Source organism: Equus caballus, chromosome 1 (genome assembly GCF_041296265.1).
Source record: "Equus caballus isolate H_3958 breed thoroughbred chromosome 1, TB-T2T, whole genome shotgun sequence".
In the NCBI taxonomy this organism is placed as follows: domain Eukaryota; kingdom Metazoa; phylum Chordata; class Mammalia; order Perissodactyla; family Equidae; genus Equus; species Equus caballus.
Genome location: NC_091684.1, coordinates 106,170,859 through 106,187,432, shown reverse-complemented (window position 1 = coordinate 106,187,432; position 16,574 = coordinate 106,170,859). Strand labels below are relative to the sequence as shown.

General features: G+C 54.8%; 1 protein-coding gene across 2 annotated transcripts in view; it reads left to right on the top strand.

Moving 5' to 3' along the window:
• Window positions 1-2,994: 2,994 nt before the first annotated feature.
• ACAN (aggrecan) overlaps window positions 2,995-16,574 on the top strand; it is a 65,181-nt gene continuing 51,601 nt past the window's right edge. Inside the window, exon 1 of one of the 2 annotated variants that reach the window (XM_005602799.3) lies at window positions 2,995-3,432. The gene's annotated coding sequence lies outside the window, so the exon portion shown is untranslated. The remainder of the gene's footprint in view (window positions 3,433-16,574) is intronic. The other variant, XM_023650286.2, reaches the window with a different exon arrangement.

Below are 16,574 nucleotides of genomic sequence, written 5' to 3'. Positions count from 1 at the left end.
GGCCACAGCAGTACATATGGAAAGGAGATCTGAGTTGGCTGCAGGCTCAGAATGAGTCATGATGAGGCAACCAGTAAAGCCCATCAATGTCGGTTGCATTAACAGAAGCACAGTACCAAGACAAAGGAGGTGAGCTCTCCCCTGGGCTGAGCACACGAACAGGAGGACTGCGTTCAGTTCTGAATCATTCTTTACATGGGACAAGGGCAGTCCAGACCTGCTTGAAGAAGACTGATGGGAGTGGATAGAGTCTCTTGATGGAGACAAGTGAGGAAGGCTGGAAAGAAGCGAGGATGCGCAGTCCAAAAGGAGAAGCGGGGGAGGGGGAGAGCAGCCCAAGCACTGATTTCAAATTCAGAAAGCTCTGTCACATGGAAGGAGGTCTGGGGACCAGGGCCAGGAGGGAGGCACGGGCCTGCTTTGTTCACTGCTAAAGGCACAGTGACGGTAACCGGCGGGGGCTTCTGGGAAGTCCAAGAGCTGCCGAAACACTAGAACCACGTGAAAAGGAGACGAGGCCTCAGAAGGGAGTCAAACCCATGCGGATGGCCAAGGAGTCTGCTGTTCCAGTTGGGGGACGCCGTGAAGAGGAAGACATACGGCAGGAAGGGCTGTCCTCAAGGCTCTCTGAGAGCCCTTCCCAGCCCTGAGATTCTTCCATTCTGTAATTTTGTGATTGGATGCGTAGAACCTGCTGAATGAGCCAGCCTGGCTTCTCAAACCTCAGCAGGCACATCAGACACCTGGGGGATCTGATTGACGTGCACACCCTGAGCCAGTAGGTCTCGGGCAGGCCTGGGATTCCGCATTTCAAACAAGCTCCCAGCTAACACTGCTAGTGTGCAGGCCACGCTCTGAGCCTTCAGAGGCGAGATCTGGCCCAGGACAGCAGACCGGATGGGGCAGCCTGGCCAAGGCATTAGGCAACTGTCAAGGATTCAAGCAGAGGATGGATGAGCAGCATCCGAAATGCCCCACGAGGACCAGGACCCCCGCCTTGAATAGGGGAGCATCCGTATGCCACCAGGGGCTTTCTGATGCCAACATCCTTTGACTCTCTGAACACGGGCTTTAAAGTGTCCAAAAACTTTGCCACCATTCCCAGTTTTCCATAGCCTGTAGTGGGAGGCATTGTGGAGTCGTGCCAACCTGCCCTCATTCACTCCCTGGGGGGCCTCCGAGTCTCAGTTTCTCAGTGTGTAAAATGGGAATAATATCCAGCTGCAAGGTGTATCAAGCAGTGTCTGGCACATAACAGGTGCGCATTATGTGTTTCTGAGCCTCCTCAGAAAACTAGGTGATCCATAAACGTTCATCCTCTTCATTGCAAGATTCATTACCTAATTAATATTTGTCCTTGAATTGTCCTTCACTAACCCCAAATGTCAGATACGACCCCATTTTATAGATGAGGGCACAGTTTGTTCCCAACCTAGAGCCTCAGGCAAATACTAGCACAAGAATCCCTGACCCCTCCGGTTGGAATTTTAAGGACTGCTGTTTTTCTAGAAGGGTCCTTTCCCCTGGTCCAGGCACTGGAGTCAGTAACTAACAAGATTTCATACCATTTCTTTGTCTGAGAGGGAAGATGGTGTTTACCCCTGAGGGGCCCCCATCACCACCACGTGCGCAGTGCCCAATGCGCTCTACAACTTAGAGACCCGACCCGGAGGAACCGCCAGACTCGGGCAGAAAAGGGTGACGCCAAGAACCACCAACCAACGGCACACCTTAGCCACAGCTCCTGGGCACCAGCGGGGGGAGTGGGCACTGTGCTCTCGCCAGGCTTCACTGCTCTGTGCAGGGCAGAGATGGGGGGCGGCTCCAGAGAATGTGTTGGACCAGGGCCAGTCCTGCCCCCTAGCAGAGATGGCCAGTAAAATACCCACACAATTAGAGCAGTCACCCTGGCGCCTCAGTGTCTTTTAATGGAGGAAAACTTGGTCTATTCTCTCTGTAATGAGCAGCAAGCAAAGATCCCACATCTTGCTCTTCAGTCCTCGCCCAATGAGGGTGTGAAGCGGCTTCCACCAAACTGACAGAGGCCGCTAAATCTTAGCATCACCCACCACCAGCTTCCTCCATAAGGATCTGAAGCCCACCAACCAACCTCAATGACCCAAAAAGGCTGCAGCTGAACCAGCAGCTTGTGTAGCATGACCTTGGGTCTGAATTCAGACTCCACCTTGAGTAGGTCACTCCATCACTCTCTGAGCCCGTTTTCACATCTTTCGGGGAGAAGGAGTTGTAATATTTACTTCATTGGGCTCTTTGGGAAAAGCAAATGAGATGTAAATGTATGTTAAGCAACCAGCTCACAGAAGATGTTCAAAAGCTGTTAGTTCTTTTATTCCTTTGCCTGGAAACAAAACTGCTAAGGAGGGTGGTCTCCGGAGCTACAGGAGTCCTGGAGAATTCCTGCTCCGTTCCAGATGTCCTTGGTCTCTCCTGGATTTTGAAGACCCTCCGCCTTTTGCCCGGAGGCTCCCAGCCCCTGCACACTTCCCCGCTGCCCCCTAACCTCCTCCTCTCCCCGCCCTCCCCTGCCATCCCCGCGCACCCCATCCCCAAAAACTTCGAGCCGGCTCTTCAGGAGGATCCTTCCAAACCGCGGCCTGGGCGTGGGGACCGCGCCCCTCCCGATCGCGTCCCGCCGGGCGTCCCCTGCAGACCCCGCGCCGGGCGCCCGGGAGCCCCGTCCGGCCGCGGGAACGCGGGGCCGGGCCGATGGGGGCCGCTCTGCGGGGCAGCCCTCCGCGCCCCTCGGGCTGCGGAGCTGCCGACCGCATTGCAGACGCGGGCCCTTCGGCCCTTCCCGCGCCGCCTTCCCCCCGCGGGCCCCGGGGCTGCCGGGGAGCGCTCCCCTCGCCCTGCGCGCCGGTCCGGAGCCAGGGTCCAGCGCGCTCCAGACGCCTCTGCCTTCCCCTCCCCCTGTCGGCCGCCCCTCAGGTCCCCCGGGGGTGGGGTTTCCCTTGCGCTCGCCCCCTCCCGCCCCCATCTCGCCGGTGCCCTCCCCTCCCCCGCCCGCCCCTATGTATGTGTCACCGCGCGCCATGCCCGCCCGCCCACCTACCTTCCCGCCGCTCCAGAGGGGGCTCGCAGAGCTGAGGACGCGCGCGGCGCTGCTCAAGGTCTCTCTCTCCGCACCCTCGCCGGCCGGCGTCTGACCCGGGGGCCAGGGGGCTCCGGGCACCTTTCACTGTCCCTTCACTCGGCCAGCCGGGACTCTGCAACCCAGACGCGGCCGCTGCGGCCACCGACCTAGGGGACCTGCGGACAGGACGCCGGCAGGAGGAGGGGTGCGCCGCGCCCGCGCAGAGCGTCTCCCCAGCTGCGCAGCGAGACCCGGGCCTCCCGGCCCCACGAGCCCCCGGCTGCCGCTCCAGGTGTATGGGACTGAAGTTCTTGGAGAACGGAGTCCAACTCTTCAAGGTAACTGTCGCCTTACCCCCCGGGGCACCAGGCGAGCCGGGAGCGGTGCTGTGGCCACCTCCCTCTGTGCCAGGGGCTGCGCTGCCTCGGTCTCCCCGCGGGGAGGTGTGTGCTGGGCGCCCCCGACATCCACCAGCTGCAGCCACAGTGGAGTTGAGCAAACTTTCTGGCTGCGGTGGAGTCAGAGTGAATGGGGCAAAGGAGCATGTGACGAAGGGTTCATGTCTCCCGGTGCCCCAGAATTAAGGAGTAGAGAACAAACGAGCCTTTGCTCCAAACTGCCGCCCGTTTTCAAGACCTAGGGTCTGGGAGGAGCCATAGTGGACAGAATAGCAGCTTTAGAGTCGCGGACATGTGGGTCCAAATCCTGCTGGGCTACTTCTGAGCTAGAGGAGTTGCTGGCCTTCCTGAGCCTCGGCCTGCCCTCTACCAGTCGGGAAGGAGGAGGCCTCCTTGGCCGAGTCACTGGGGAATAAATGAAATGACATGGGTAGGGTGTCAGGTACGCAGCAGGTGCCTAAGCAGAGGCTGGGAGAACCCATTGGTCCCCCTTCCTTGGCCACTTGGCCAACTCCAGGAGCCACAGGGATAAGCCGGGAGGAACTGGCAGAATCTGGGACAGGGCTACTGAGCAGCAAGGGCGACAACAGCAGCTCTCCGAACATGCCACCAAGTGGGCCATTTCTCAAGGAAGAGGAGGGGAGAGGAGGACACGTGGCCACGGGCAGTCGTCTCTGGCTTCTTCTGCAGATGAAGCGAATGATGGTGGAGCAGGAGCCCTTTCTGACCCTGGGGCTGGGTGGGTGGGTGTCCATGTCAAAGGAACCCACATTCTAGGCCAGAGCAAGCTGTGGGCGTGGGGGCCGTGTCCCGTTGGGAGACACGATCCAACCCAAACTTTTCCATCGTTCTCTTCTTTGCGGTGGCAAGCAGGGTTCTAATGGGACCGTTCTAGAGCTTCACCGCTATTTTGATTGATGAGTACATTCCACTTCTGTGGGGGTGACTGCCAGAAGGAAAAGGGGGAAGATGCAGAGCTGAATTGGGTTAGTGTGGTGTGGCAGGTCCTGGTGCTGCAGTGGCTGGGCATCTGACAGCTTGGGGGAACCCTGGACCCTGGAAACACACTCATGTCATCTCACGATGAGAGAAAGCAGACCCAGAAAGATGCAATGACTTTTCTAAAGGTCGTGCTGGACTAGAATCCAGGTTGTCTGAGGCCATAGTCAATCGCTAGTCCTGATTTAAAAGTTCGCAAGTCTGGGCTCTAATCCTTTTCCCTCTTGCTTGCCTTCTGGGTTGCAAAGAGAGGGGGCATTCAGATTATCTGTGCCCCTGGGCAAGGCGGTTCAGGAGGCTATCGATGGAGGAGTGTCGGCTTGTTAATCACTGAGCCGAAAGAGACTGCCCAGGAATGGAAGGCAATGAAAGAAAGAGCAAAAGACCCCTCCAATTTAAAAAGTTTGGGATGAAGGACTTATCAAAAGGAGGGAACTATCTCTCGGAGAAATGCTGGCGTTCCTCAGGTTACATTGAGTTGGATTTAATTTAGATGTATTTCTGTGCAGTTTCTAGCGCGAAACCTGATATGTTCATTCATTCTCCAGTATCTACTGAGCGCCACCTAGGTGACAGGCTCTGCGCTCAGTGCTGGCCTGTAGTGGGCCCTCAATAACTGTTTGATAGTATTATTAGCATTATTAATTTAATATTAAGTCGAAGTTTTTCTTTTCCTAGAATTTTCGATGAAAATCATACTTGCATCGGGATTCTCTCTTTATTATTTGAAAGCCCTCTGGTCAATATAAGAGGAAAGAATCCAGAAGGGAAAACAATGGCTGTATTATTACTTATTTGGGGGGAGTCTCTGTGTGCTTGAGCGGTGAGATCCCACGCTGTCTGGTGTGAGCCAGGCCTGACCCCACGCTCCTCCTCAGATGCACGCACACATTTTGCCCCCACTCACCCCCTCACACAGCCCCCTCCCAGGCAGCCTGCTCCCTGCCTGCTGGGATGGGGCATTCTCCAACCTCACACGCCCAGAATGGCCTGTCAGGCACCTCAGTCAGAGAGGGAGCTCCGAGGGAGCGCTCACCTCCTGAAATGGTAGGGAGAGCCGTCAGGGTAGGTAGCCCCCCACCCCCGGGCTGGGCAGACCTGAGTTCAAATCCCAGCTCAGCCACTGACCAGCTACATGACTGATGAGGTTACTCACTTCCCTGGGACTCAGTTTCCCGTTCTCTAAGAGGCGGAGGAAAACCTCCAGGAGCGGGTTTTTGTGAGGATTAAAAGACGTAATGTGGGTGCTTTGCCTGGTTCTCAGCAGGCACCACAAACCTTTATTCCTCTCCTCTCACAGTTTCTAGGCCCCCTCGGAGTCACAAACCGTAAGTTCAGCCCAGGGCTAACAGAGTATTCTGTCTTAGTCAAAGACTGTCCCCACCTTTGGTGTGGATTCTCTTAACGACACCTTCCACAACCTGGTCCCTCCCACAGCCCTTCTTGTTGGGCACGAGGACGACCTCAGCGGGGCCAGGGGAAGCCCTCGGTCCCCGGTGTCACTTTCGGTCTGCTCCCGCGGGAACACCCAGCGCAGGATTTGTCCAACTGCAGGTCGTGAAACCGATTTAGTGGGGGTTTAAGGACATAGCAAAGAATAATCTCATAGAGCCTCCCATATAGTAAAGGTAAGTGTTGTTTCTGGAAACTTTTATTTCTGTTACATATTTTGCGGTCTTATAGAAGTATGTGTGTATGTGTTTATAATATAGATGTGTATACACAAATATACACGAACTTGATATTTGTATAATGTATTTCTTATTACGGGTTGTAGTGGAAAAAGTTTGGAAGACGCTGATCCCGAAGAGATTTCTGTCTCGGAGAAATCCCTGCCTCTTGGCTCCAGCTGGCAGGTGCTGGGGCGCCTTTTCTGCCCCTGTCTTAACATTTAGACTGGACCCCCAAGCGTCTTGGGAGCAGAGGCAGCGAGGAGTGGAGGCTGGGAGAGGGACTGAGAGGCAAGCTCGAGGAAGAGAACCCAAACTCAGAGGGAAGGCAAGGCAAGGAGGACAGGCCTGCTTGCAAGTGGAGCAGCGAGGGGACGGGGCCCAGGGGTGCCCTGGGAAAGGGGGTCTGTGGGTGGGAACACGTCTTGAAACAGTAGCTGTGCTCTCCTGCTGTCACCAGGCCAACCTCTTGGCCATGCTCTGAGCCATGCTGGGAGCTTCATTGCCACCCTCCTTCCTTAAGAAAGCCGTGTTTGATGGGTCGAAGTGAGAGCTGTCTCTGTGCATCTCGCCTGGGAGTGGCTGCTGTCCTTCCCCCAGACTCGACAGGACACCCCCATCCCAGGGAGACCGCAGAGAAGGACCCACTGGGGTGTAGGGCAAAGCTAGGGTTAGAGACGGGAGCGGGAGTGAGGCAAAGCGAGGACCAGAGAGAGGAGGAATTGGTAGGGAAAACAGTTAAAACGGTTCCTTTTTTCGAAAGTTGAATCCAGGGCAAGAACGGAAACGGTAGAGTTTACTTTTAAAAACTCAGAACCTCCTTGTAAGCGGCTGAGTATGTGTGTGGGGCGTATTGTGTGTGTGTGCGTGTGTGTGTGCTGGGAGGGCGGGCCCTGCGGGCTGGCCTGGGCGTGTGAGAGGATGTTTCTGGCTCTCAATGGCCTCACAGTGCGTCCTGAAGAAGCTGTTTGTTGCCCTCATGAATAGTGGATTTGGGAGTGTGATGCTCAGCACCGCGGTCTGCGCATTTGGTTACCGTTGAGGTTACGGGTTTTTCCTTTTAAGACACACCCCTCCTCCTGCAGAGGGGCCGGTGGGAGGGGGATGCTTGCCTGTCTCTCCGGAATTGATTTGATGTGAGGGGTGAGGGTAGGAGGGAGACTCAAGACGGGGCAGATCTGCCGCGTCCAGCCTGGCCCCCCCTGGCCCCCCTTGGCCCCTGGCCGGGGCCTCTGAGATGCACTTCCTTCATTGCCTGTGATGACCCTCATTTAAGGGATGGCGAAGAGGACGGGGGCCCGGAGAGGGGAAGATGCGTGCCCCAGGCCAGTCCAGAACAGGTCAGCAAGGATCTGGACCAGAACCTAGGCCTCCAGGCCCTCATCCTGAAACATTCCACATCCATGGAAACCATTCATTCATTCATTCATTCATTCATTCTTCTTTCAGCAGCCCTTGCTACATGCCAGGCACTGTACTAGGTGTGCATCACACAGCAGTGAACAGAACAGTTCACTCCTCCTGCGCTCCAGCCGCTCATGGTCGAACGGGGAGGACGGGCTCTCATCCACTTGGCCCTGACCCCTCATTTCTATAAAGTGGTGGTTCTCAGCCGGGGAGCTGTTTGGCCCCCCCAGGGAACATTTGGCCATGTCTGGGGATCTTTTTCGTTGTCACCATGGGAGAGGGGTGATACTAGTGGCATCTAGTGGGTAGAGACCACGGATGCTGCTAAACCTCTTACAGTGCACAGGGCAGCTCCTTCCCCCGACAATAGAGAATTATCCAGTCCGAAATGTCACTAGTGCCGAGATTGAGAAACCCTGCTCCAGACCTTCATTTAGTCACTGGGCCGGCCCAGGCCCAACTGTGGGCAACAGCAGGAAGGCTAGGGGTGGGCAGGCAAGAAGGGAGGGTTTGGCAGGCTGTGAAGAGCAGACAACGAATGGAAAAAAAAAAAAAAAAAGCCAGGCCCACAGTGATGAAATGGAAAGGACTTGAAACTTGGGCAGCCCAGATCGAGGGTGAAATCCCCGCTGTGCTCTTGGGCAGGTCACTTACCCTCTCTGAGCCTCAGTTTCTGCATCTGTGAAATGGGGCTTATGGGCCCGCTGAGAGAGCTCAGGATAAAGTAAATACAGGAGCTGGCACAAAATAGAGCTACAGTAACATCGCGGCTGGTATTATTATCTTTGAGGTTTTCCAAGGTCCTGCTATGGAAAATTACAGCATCAGCAGGTGTGGCCATGTGACCATGAGGCCAAAGAAGGTTGCTGTTTGGGGCACGGTTGCCACAGTGATGCCTTCTGCTTGAGGGGTGGGGTGCAGGTCAGCACCTCCCCACAGGCACAGCTCCCAGCAAGGGACAGAAGAGTCGAGAAGGGTTTGCTCCGGTGAGAGCCAGCTGTGTGCATCCTCCGGTGTATGCAGTCGGGAGGAGCACTGGACTTGGAGCCAAATGAACTGGGCACAGACTGGCTGTGTGACCTGGGGAAATTGCTTCACCTCTCTGAGCCTCAGGTTCCTTATCTGTAAAATGGAGATACTAAGGCCTGCCCTCACGGGTCCAGGAAGGTGCCTGGTGGGGGGCGCTTGTGAAGCCTAAGCAGGAATCTTTCTAGCTGGTGTGCACGGTACCTAATCCACTGCCGGGCACACACAAGACAGGCTGGTGGAATGAATGAATGAGTGAATGGACCATCGCATTATAAATTCCTTTCAATTCCTGACAAGGAGAGTACCAGCAACCCCCAGATGGGCTGTCTGCTTTGCCACTTGCCTGTCCGGAGCAAGCCCGAGGAAGCCAGGACTTAGTGTTCGGTGCGAGCCAGGCTCGGGTCACAGCACCAGACAACCGCGCCCTCTACAGGGCACTGGAGTCACAGCAGCTGAGCTGTGCCAGCCCCAGGCGGGATCCCGGGCCGAGGGGGAGGTGCCAGTGAGCCCAGAGAACAGGGAAGGCCAAGCTGCTGGAAGGAGCACCAAATCAGGATCAGGAGCCCAGAGACCAGCTCAGAGCAGGCGCATGGCTGAACCCCTCCATTGTCCTATCTGTGGAACAGGGCTGTTGCTCGGCCACACGGAGCTGAAGTTACAATAAATTAAGGCCAAACTGAAGTCAGCAGCCGAAGGGCTGGATTTGGGAAATCACCAAGCTTCCCTGAGCGTCGATTCTTTACAGTCATGAAGCATTAGATCAGAAAGGGACCTAGGAGACATCTAAATCCCCCACCGCCTTCATTATGCAGATGTGGAGACCGAGTCCCAGAGAGGCGAGGGCACCTGGACTGGGACACAGGCTGCTATTCCAGAGCCACGGCTTCGAGGGGCTGCTGACTCCCCACACACACCCCATGTCACGTCCAAACCGGTAGAAGAAGGTGCCAGATCACAGAAACACTGTGCCACCCCCTCCGAACCCGACTGTGGACAGATTTTGTCCTGGGGCCACCCGTTGTCCACCCTTGAGCCACCCTCTGGCTCGGTCCCTCCAGCGTCCTTGCTGGTTCCTTTGTAAGAGAAATGTCCAAGGCAAGGGGGAGCTCGGGCTCCCATCTCCCTCAGAACACCTGGGATTCCTTGTCCTGGCCACCACCCTGGGCCGTCCATAGGGGCATTTTCCTCAGTGAAGCCTGGACCTTGGCCTGACCTCCCCTGCTACTTCCCTCCCCCATTGGGGGCTCCCCTCCTCCCACCACCAAGCCCCTCACTTTGATCTGCTTATCCAGATGGCTCAGGGGAACACCTGGATTGGACGATGACTCAGAGATGTAGCAAGGACTCCAGCCTGTGGAGATGCTGACCTAGGCAGATCAGCCAGCTCTGATCCTGCAGCAGGAATGAGGCGGCTGCGTCAGGGCCGTGGGGGGGGGCAGCCCAGGAAAGAGGAGACCCCACCAGTTAGGGCTTCAAATCCTGTCTCAAATGCAGCCACTGCACGAGCCAGCCCTCACGGCAAGGCTGGGCCCAACCTCTCCTTTCCACCTCCTGCCTGCCCCCTTCCCTTGGAAGGTGAGCCTGCTGGGCGCTCATTTTAGTTCCGCTGTTTTCTGGATTTAAAAAAAAAAAAAAATGGGGAGAAAGGTGGAGCCCTCAGGGACTCAGGGTGGTTGACTAGGAGGCGAGGCCCCAGCTCCTCAGCTGAGTCTTGCCTCTGGACGTGGTCTCCATCCAGGCCTGGCTGCCCCCGACCCCCGACCCCCGACCCCGGTGTGGGCCGCGGGCCGGACCCTGTGCGCCCTACTTGCGGGGCCGCTCTGTGAATAGCGCCCCCACGTGGTGATCGCGCCCCTGCAGCTGAGCGGAGAAGCGCCGGCCCATCCACGTGCAGGTCTCTGTCCGCCCCAGTCCTCACCGCTCCATCCCGGGGCGCCAGCCCCACCCCAGCCCCACACAGCCCGGCCAGAGGCCTTCTTCAGCCCCTCCCCTGAGCCCTTAACTCCCCTTGGCGCACCAGCCTCATTCTGGGATTCCCACGCTTCCTAAAGCCAGCCCGTGGGGGCGTCTGCTGTCACTCGCTCTGTTAGTGTGTTCGTGGAGAGGGCGCGTGGTGCGGGGGCACCTGAGTGCTTAGATGGCTTCACCCCATTCCCCAGGACAGCGGTGCTCTGGAGGGCCGGCTTGGCGGCGGGAGTGGTTTTGTTAGTCCGCGAAGGTCCAGCGCTGGGTTAGAGCCTCCCAGTGCCCCGCCCCTGCTTGACCCTCCCATCTCGCTTCCCCGTGGGAGCTCCCTCTGCAGTCTCAGGGCCTCAGGGGCTCCAGGGCTCATGCACAGTGGGGTCCGCAAGGCGCTGGTGTACATCAGGTAAGGCTCCCGCGACGTTCAGCGGCTGGAAAATGGTGACTAGTCCCGCCCCTCCTTCGTCTCTGCGGGTGCTGTGTGGAGTGGCCCACCCTGAGACGAGCAGCAGTCGCCCGAGGTTATGCGCCTGTCCCTTCTCACCCCTTTCACACTTAGAATAAAGCCCAGTCCCCTTCCTTGGCCCGCAGGCCCTCAGGAGCTGGTCCCCGCCCCCCCCCCCGCCCCCCCAATCCTCCAGATTCCCTGTCCCCTCACTCACCACTCTCGTCCCCTGGCTCCCACCTCCTTCCTGCCTCAGGGCCTTTGCCCTTGCAGCCTCCCCTGCTGGATGCTCTTCCCACGTGGCTTTGTCCGGCTGTCTCATTCTGGACATTCAGGTTCAGATTGCACCTCCTCTGTGAGGCCTTTCTTGACCACCCAATTTAAAGAAGATGAACCCCCCCGCCCCCACCCTCTAGCGGCCCTGGGTTACATTTCTTTGTGGCTTATCACTCCCTTAAAGGGTCTGGTTGGTTGGTTCCCTTGGTGGTGGTCTGCCTCCTCCCAGCACCACGGAGGATTGAAGCCGCCTGGGACGGGAGGTCTGTCTGTGGTCACCCCGTATCTCCAGCACCTAGAAAATGCTTGGCGCACAGAAGGTGCCCGCTAAAAGTTGTTGAGCTGACTAATGACTTCATTCTATTGCTTTTCAAACCATGTTGCAGGGAGTGGGGGCGGGGGGGCGTGGTTTGTGACATCCCGCAGGGACCACAGAGGTGAGTCGAGAGAGGCAGTGATTTGGGGGTTCCGTGTGTCAGATTCTATCAGAGTAACTCCAGTCTTACGTCTTTGGACAGCCACTGATATAGTGCACTCTGCTCTAGTCATAGACAAGAAAACTGGGACCTAGAAAACAGTATGTCCTGCTTAGGGGTGTGGCACTGGGTGGTGTCAGGGCTGGAACTAGACCCAAATTTCCCAACTCGCAAGGCTCCATCTGCTGAACTGGGCAGCTGTGTAGGAACAGTCCCCACCTGTCCTGGCCACCTCAGCCGCCCCATGGCACCCTGGCCGTGGCTCGGGGACGCTGGATAGTCGGAATGGCCACCATCCAGGCCTGCTCATGTTCTGCTGCCGATGGGAGGCATGGATGACCCAGCTAAGGAAGGAATGGTTATTCTCTATGTGCCAGCGCCCCTTCCCTACCCACCTTCCCTTGGAAGTTCACAATGACTCGAACATCTTGGGGGAGCAGCTGCTTTTAAGAATAAATTTATATTTGTAGGTTTGACCACCTCTGGAGCCTCAAGTCCTAACACTAGGCCACGGGCCATGCTTGGGCCATCTTTCATCTCATTGCCTTGCCCTCTTTCAAGCTGCAGGGTCCCAGCGCCCCCATGACGTGGTAGGAAGCAGGCTAGGCACCAGGGATAGGATAGAGAACAGGACATGGTTTTCCTGGACTCACACAGCTCAGGCTTCAGGGTTCTGAGGCCCTCGATGGGGAGCCCTTCTCAGCCTGCACCGTCCACACTGAATAACTTTTCCCCTCTGGCTCCCATCTACGCCCGTCCTCTCCAGCTCCGCCCACTGTGGGCCTTCCCTGAAGCTCCAGCTCCATCTCGTCTTTCTTTGGTGATGGAGTCTAGCACATTGTCTCTACATTTTTTCCCCAGCTCCCTTCCTGATGACATCTAGCCCTTGGACTCCCAAAAGAATCCATCAGGCCATTATCCTCCAGGAGCGGTGTCAGGTAGAAGGAATCCAGGCCCAGTTTGGCCAATTCATCAGCGGTGTGACCTTGCCAGAGTGATGTGCCTCAGTTTCCCTATCTGTAAATTGGGTATAATGACTCTCACCTCATAAGTTTGTTGGGAGGATAAAAAGAGATCGCTGGGGCATGGGGGAGATCTCCCGACAGACCTGATAACTGTCGCAAGCCCTGTTGTGTCAAAGGCCCCACTGCATAATCCCAGCGGGTGCCATTCCATGGTGGCCCACATATAGGATGCCCCCCGAAGTTGTACAGGGCACAGCCTTTGCAGCTTCACACGTTAGCCCTGACTGTCCCCTACTTCTTCAGCCGTCCCTTGGGACCGCCCCACAGCCACAAGGATGGATCAGCGAGAAATTCCTGTTCAGGTGTTCTGAGCGCTAGCCAGCATGGCCGTGCTTTCAGGAGGCATGCTGGGGAGGGAGGGGCTGGGAACTGCCTCTGGCCTCGTTGAGCGCCCCCTCCAGCCCCTGTGCTCCTCTCCTGGGACTGGAGAATGAGGAAATCTAAATGTCCCAGGAGAACCTTCCGTGGTTCTGAGCAAGTTAAGGCACCTGAACAGACTCGGTTGTGCCTCCCGCAGAAACTTCAGTCTTCCTTGGTCCTGTGTGGCCCCCAGAAGAAAAGATGTTCTGAGTCTGGGTGGGCCAGAAACCTCAAAGAAACTTTTGCTTCTGGGTTTTTCTTAATAAAAGACAGACTCCAGGCCAGGATCTGGGGTATGTTTCTCCGTTTTCCTGGTTCCCTAGAAATGCAGCGAGCCCGCGCTGTCAATCAGAGGGAACAGAGGGGAGATGGGAAGGCCTAAGGACGGCATGAGGGTCAAGGAGCCCAGCAAAGAAAATCACAGAGATTGGATTCAAAGCAGAAGGCAGATGAGAAAGATCTAGAAAAGCCCATCAAGAACAACCCCAAGACGTGAAATGTCTCCACTAAGGAAAGAAAGGCAGAAGCAGAGATTTAGATTAGACAGAAGAAGTAATTGTCTAAAGAAATCTAAGTGATCTTGAGTTTGGCTACCAAGGGAGATTGGGGAATCTCCTTGTTTTAGAAGTTTTTTTATTAGTAATAGTATTATAATAAAAAGTCACCCTTTGTATGCGTTTCCTGGGGCCACCGTAACAAAGTACCACAAACCAGGTGGGTTAAAGTGACAGAAATTTATTATCCATGGTTGTAGAGGCCAGAAGTCCAAAATCAAGATCTCAGCAGGGCCATGCTCCCTCTGGAACCTTCTTAGCCTCTTCTTAGCTTCTGGTGATGGCCATCAGTCCTTGGCTGGCAGCTGCATCACTCCGACCTCTGCCTCCACCATCATTGACCTTCTCCCCGTGCGTCTGTGTTTGCATATGGCCGTCTTCCCCTCTTATAAGGACACCAGTCATGTTGAATTGAGGGCCCATCCTAATGACCTCATCTTAGCTTGATTACATTTGAAAAGACGTTATTGCCAGATAAGGTCACATTCACAGGTATTTGGGGTTAGGGTGTCAACGTATCTTTTTGGGGGGAGGGACACAGTATAGCCCATAACACCCTGTATTGACTTGCTACTATGTTTTAGAGCCGTGCTTTATCTGTAGGTTGTAAAGGAAGCTCTTTCAGGGGAGACAGGTTAAATAAATGAGGTGTTCTCCAATAGGTCAGTGCTTTTATGCTAACCAGAGATGGGGCAAGTTGGTAGAAAGGATATGAATGCCCTCGCATGACCCTGGCCACGTGCACACACTTCACGCTGAGTCAGCAGAAAGCTCTATGAAGTAGTCTACTTATCCCTATTTAATAGATGGTGAAACTGAGGCATAGCTGGTAAGTGGTAGGGCCAGGACTTGAACTCACGACTGTCTGATTCCAAAGTTCGTGGTTTCCTGACTGTTTCATGCACTATGCCCGGAGAGAAGGCCAATTTCTCAGACTGGACCCTGATGTCTAGCTGGATATCAGTCATGAGTTCGCATTCTGGAACCCATCTGGGGCCCATCTTCAGGCAGGATGTGTGAAGCCCTGTTTGTTCCTGCATGCCATGCCCATGGACTTCATGGGGATCCCTTGGCTCAGACCCACGAGCCGGAAAGACCTCGGGCCCAGAGTTTGTTGAACACGAACTGTGACAGCAGAAAAATCGGTTTCTCAGCAGATTCCCAAGACTTTTAACACATAGAGAACTTTCTGTCTCCTCCCTTCTCAGCTGAGACAGGCCTCTCCCCACCTCCTCTCCCTACTGGCTGTCACCTTGGTCTCTGGGGATCCTGTTGACTTTGACACACAAACTCCAGTTCTCCTAATGGCCTGCCAGGGCTGAAGTTTATTTTCTTCTGTGATTGTCTTGAATGTAGATTTTTTTTAAAGGATATAAGATTTTTCTTTATTTTTAGAAACATTTTTCTTTTGAAAAATAATAAAGGACATCATAGAAAGTTTAGGAAATATAAACACTCAAAGTGGAAAAACTAAAAATCTCCTATAAAATTACCACCCAAATATAACCACAGTTAAATTTCTATCTTTCTCTTTTTTTTTTCTGTGAATAGATAGACAAAAAAATGGATTGGAATTGCATTCTACATATTATTTTGCAATTTGCTTTTTGTGCTTAATGATATAGCAGGGACGTATTTCCAAGTGGCTAAGCAGTTTTCCATAATTCGAACATTCTGTGTGCCAGGCTCTCTACTGGACACGTAGGGAATAAGAGAGGAGGAATAAAGAGCTTTGCCCACCCTCAAGGAGAGCCCGCAATCTGGGAGGGAGAGTGGTGTGTGCAGGGGGAACACAGTGCCATGCAGAGGGCCTGGGGCCCTGGCCCCAGCGCTGCTGCTGATGGCGCAGCTGTGGGTGAACTTGTCCGTCAAGCAAAATCGACACAGCTGTCCCCACGTGGCTCCAATGGGTTTGAGGCTCAGCTACAGTGCACGGCGGTCGCTGGAGAGAGAGCATGCTTTCGAGAGAAGCTCTGCAGGCTCTCTGCCTGACGGGGGTGTGTCCCCAGGCAACCAGGGACAAGAGACTCGAATTTGCTGCTCCCAGAGTTGGCCTCAGTTCCCTTGTTGCCCTCATGGTGTGAGCATCTTGAGGCACCGCGCGTGCGTCTAGTGTTTAATGATGCATATTTCTCGTACAACATGGCCCTCCTGACAAGCCAATCATTCATCTGCTGCTCAGATACAGAAACAATAGTTTGACCCAGGAATGGAAGAAAGATGATTGTGTTGGACTCATTGGGAGAGAACGTGGGGGTCTCCTACATGGCGTCTTCCTAAGAGATTTTCAGCAGAAATTTTGATGCTCCCTGGTTTGTGTCTTGTGTGTGGCTTTAGAGCCCAAGCTCATGGAGATGCCGCTCCTCTGTGGGGTGTGCGAAGGCGTCCCAGGATGCTGACAGCAGTGTGGTTCCCGGGAGGGCCAAGGAAGCTGAAGGCTTCCTTGGAGATGTAAAGAACTCCAGAAAAGAATAGAGCCTGTCCAACTGGAATGGCACAGAAAGATCTCTAGACACTGTGTCAGACGGGGATATTGATTTTCCTCCTCCAAAGGAAAGATGGTAGTCAAACTCATAGAGACGGAAAGTAGAGGGGTGGTTGCCAGACGCTGGGGGAAGGGAATGGAGAGTTGTCATTTAATGGGTGCAGAGTTTCAGTTTTGCAAGATGGAAAGAGTTCTGGAGATGGATGGTGGCAATGCTTGCACAATTATAGGACTGTATTTCATGCAACTGAACTGTAAAATATATCGACTTAAAAATAGTTGATGGTAAATTGTATGTGATGTCTGTTTTACTGCAATTTTTTCAAAGCCTCAATTTTTTGAAAAAGGCAAGGTAGCTTTCTTGTGAGGACAATGTCATTCAAGAAACACTGAC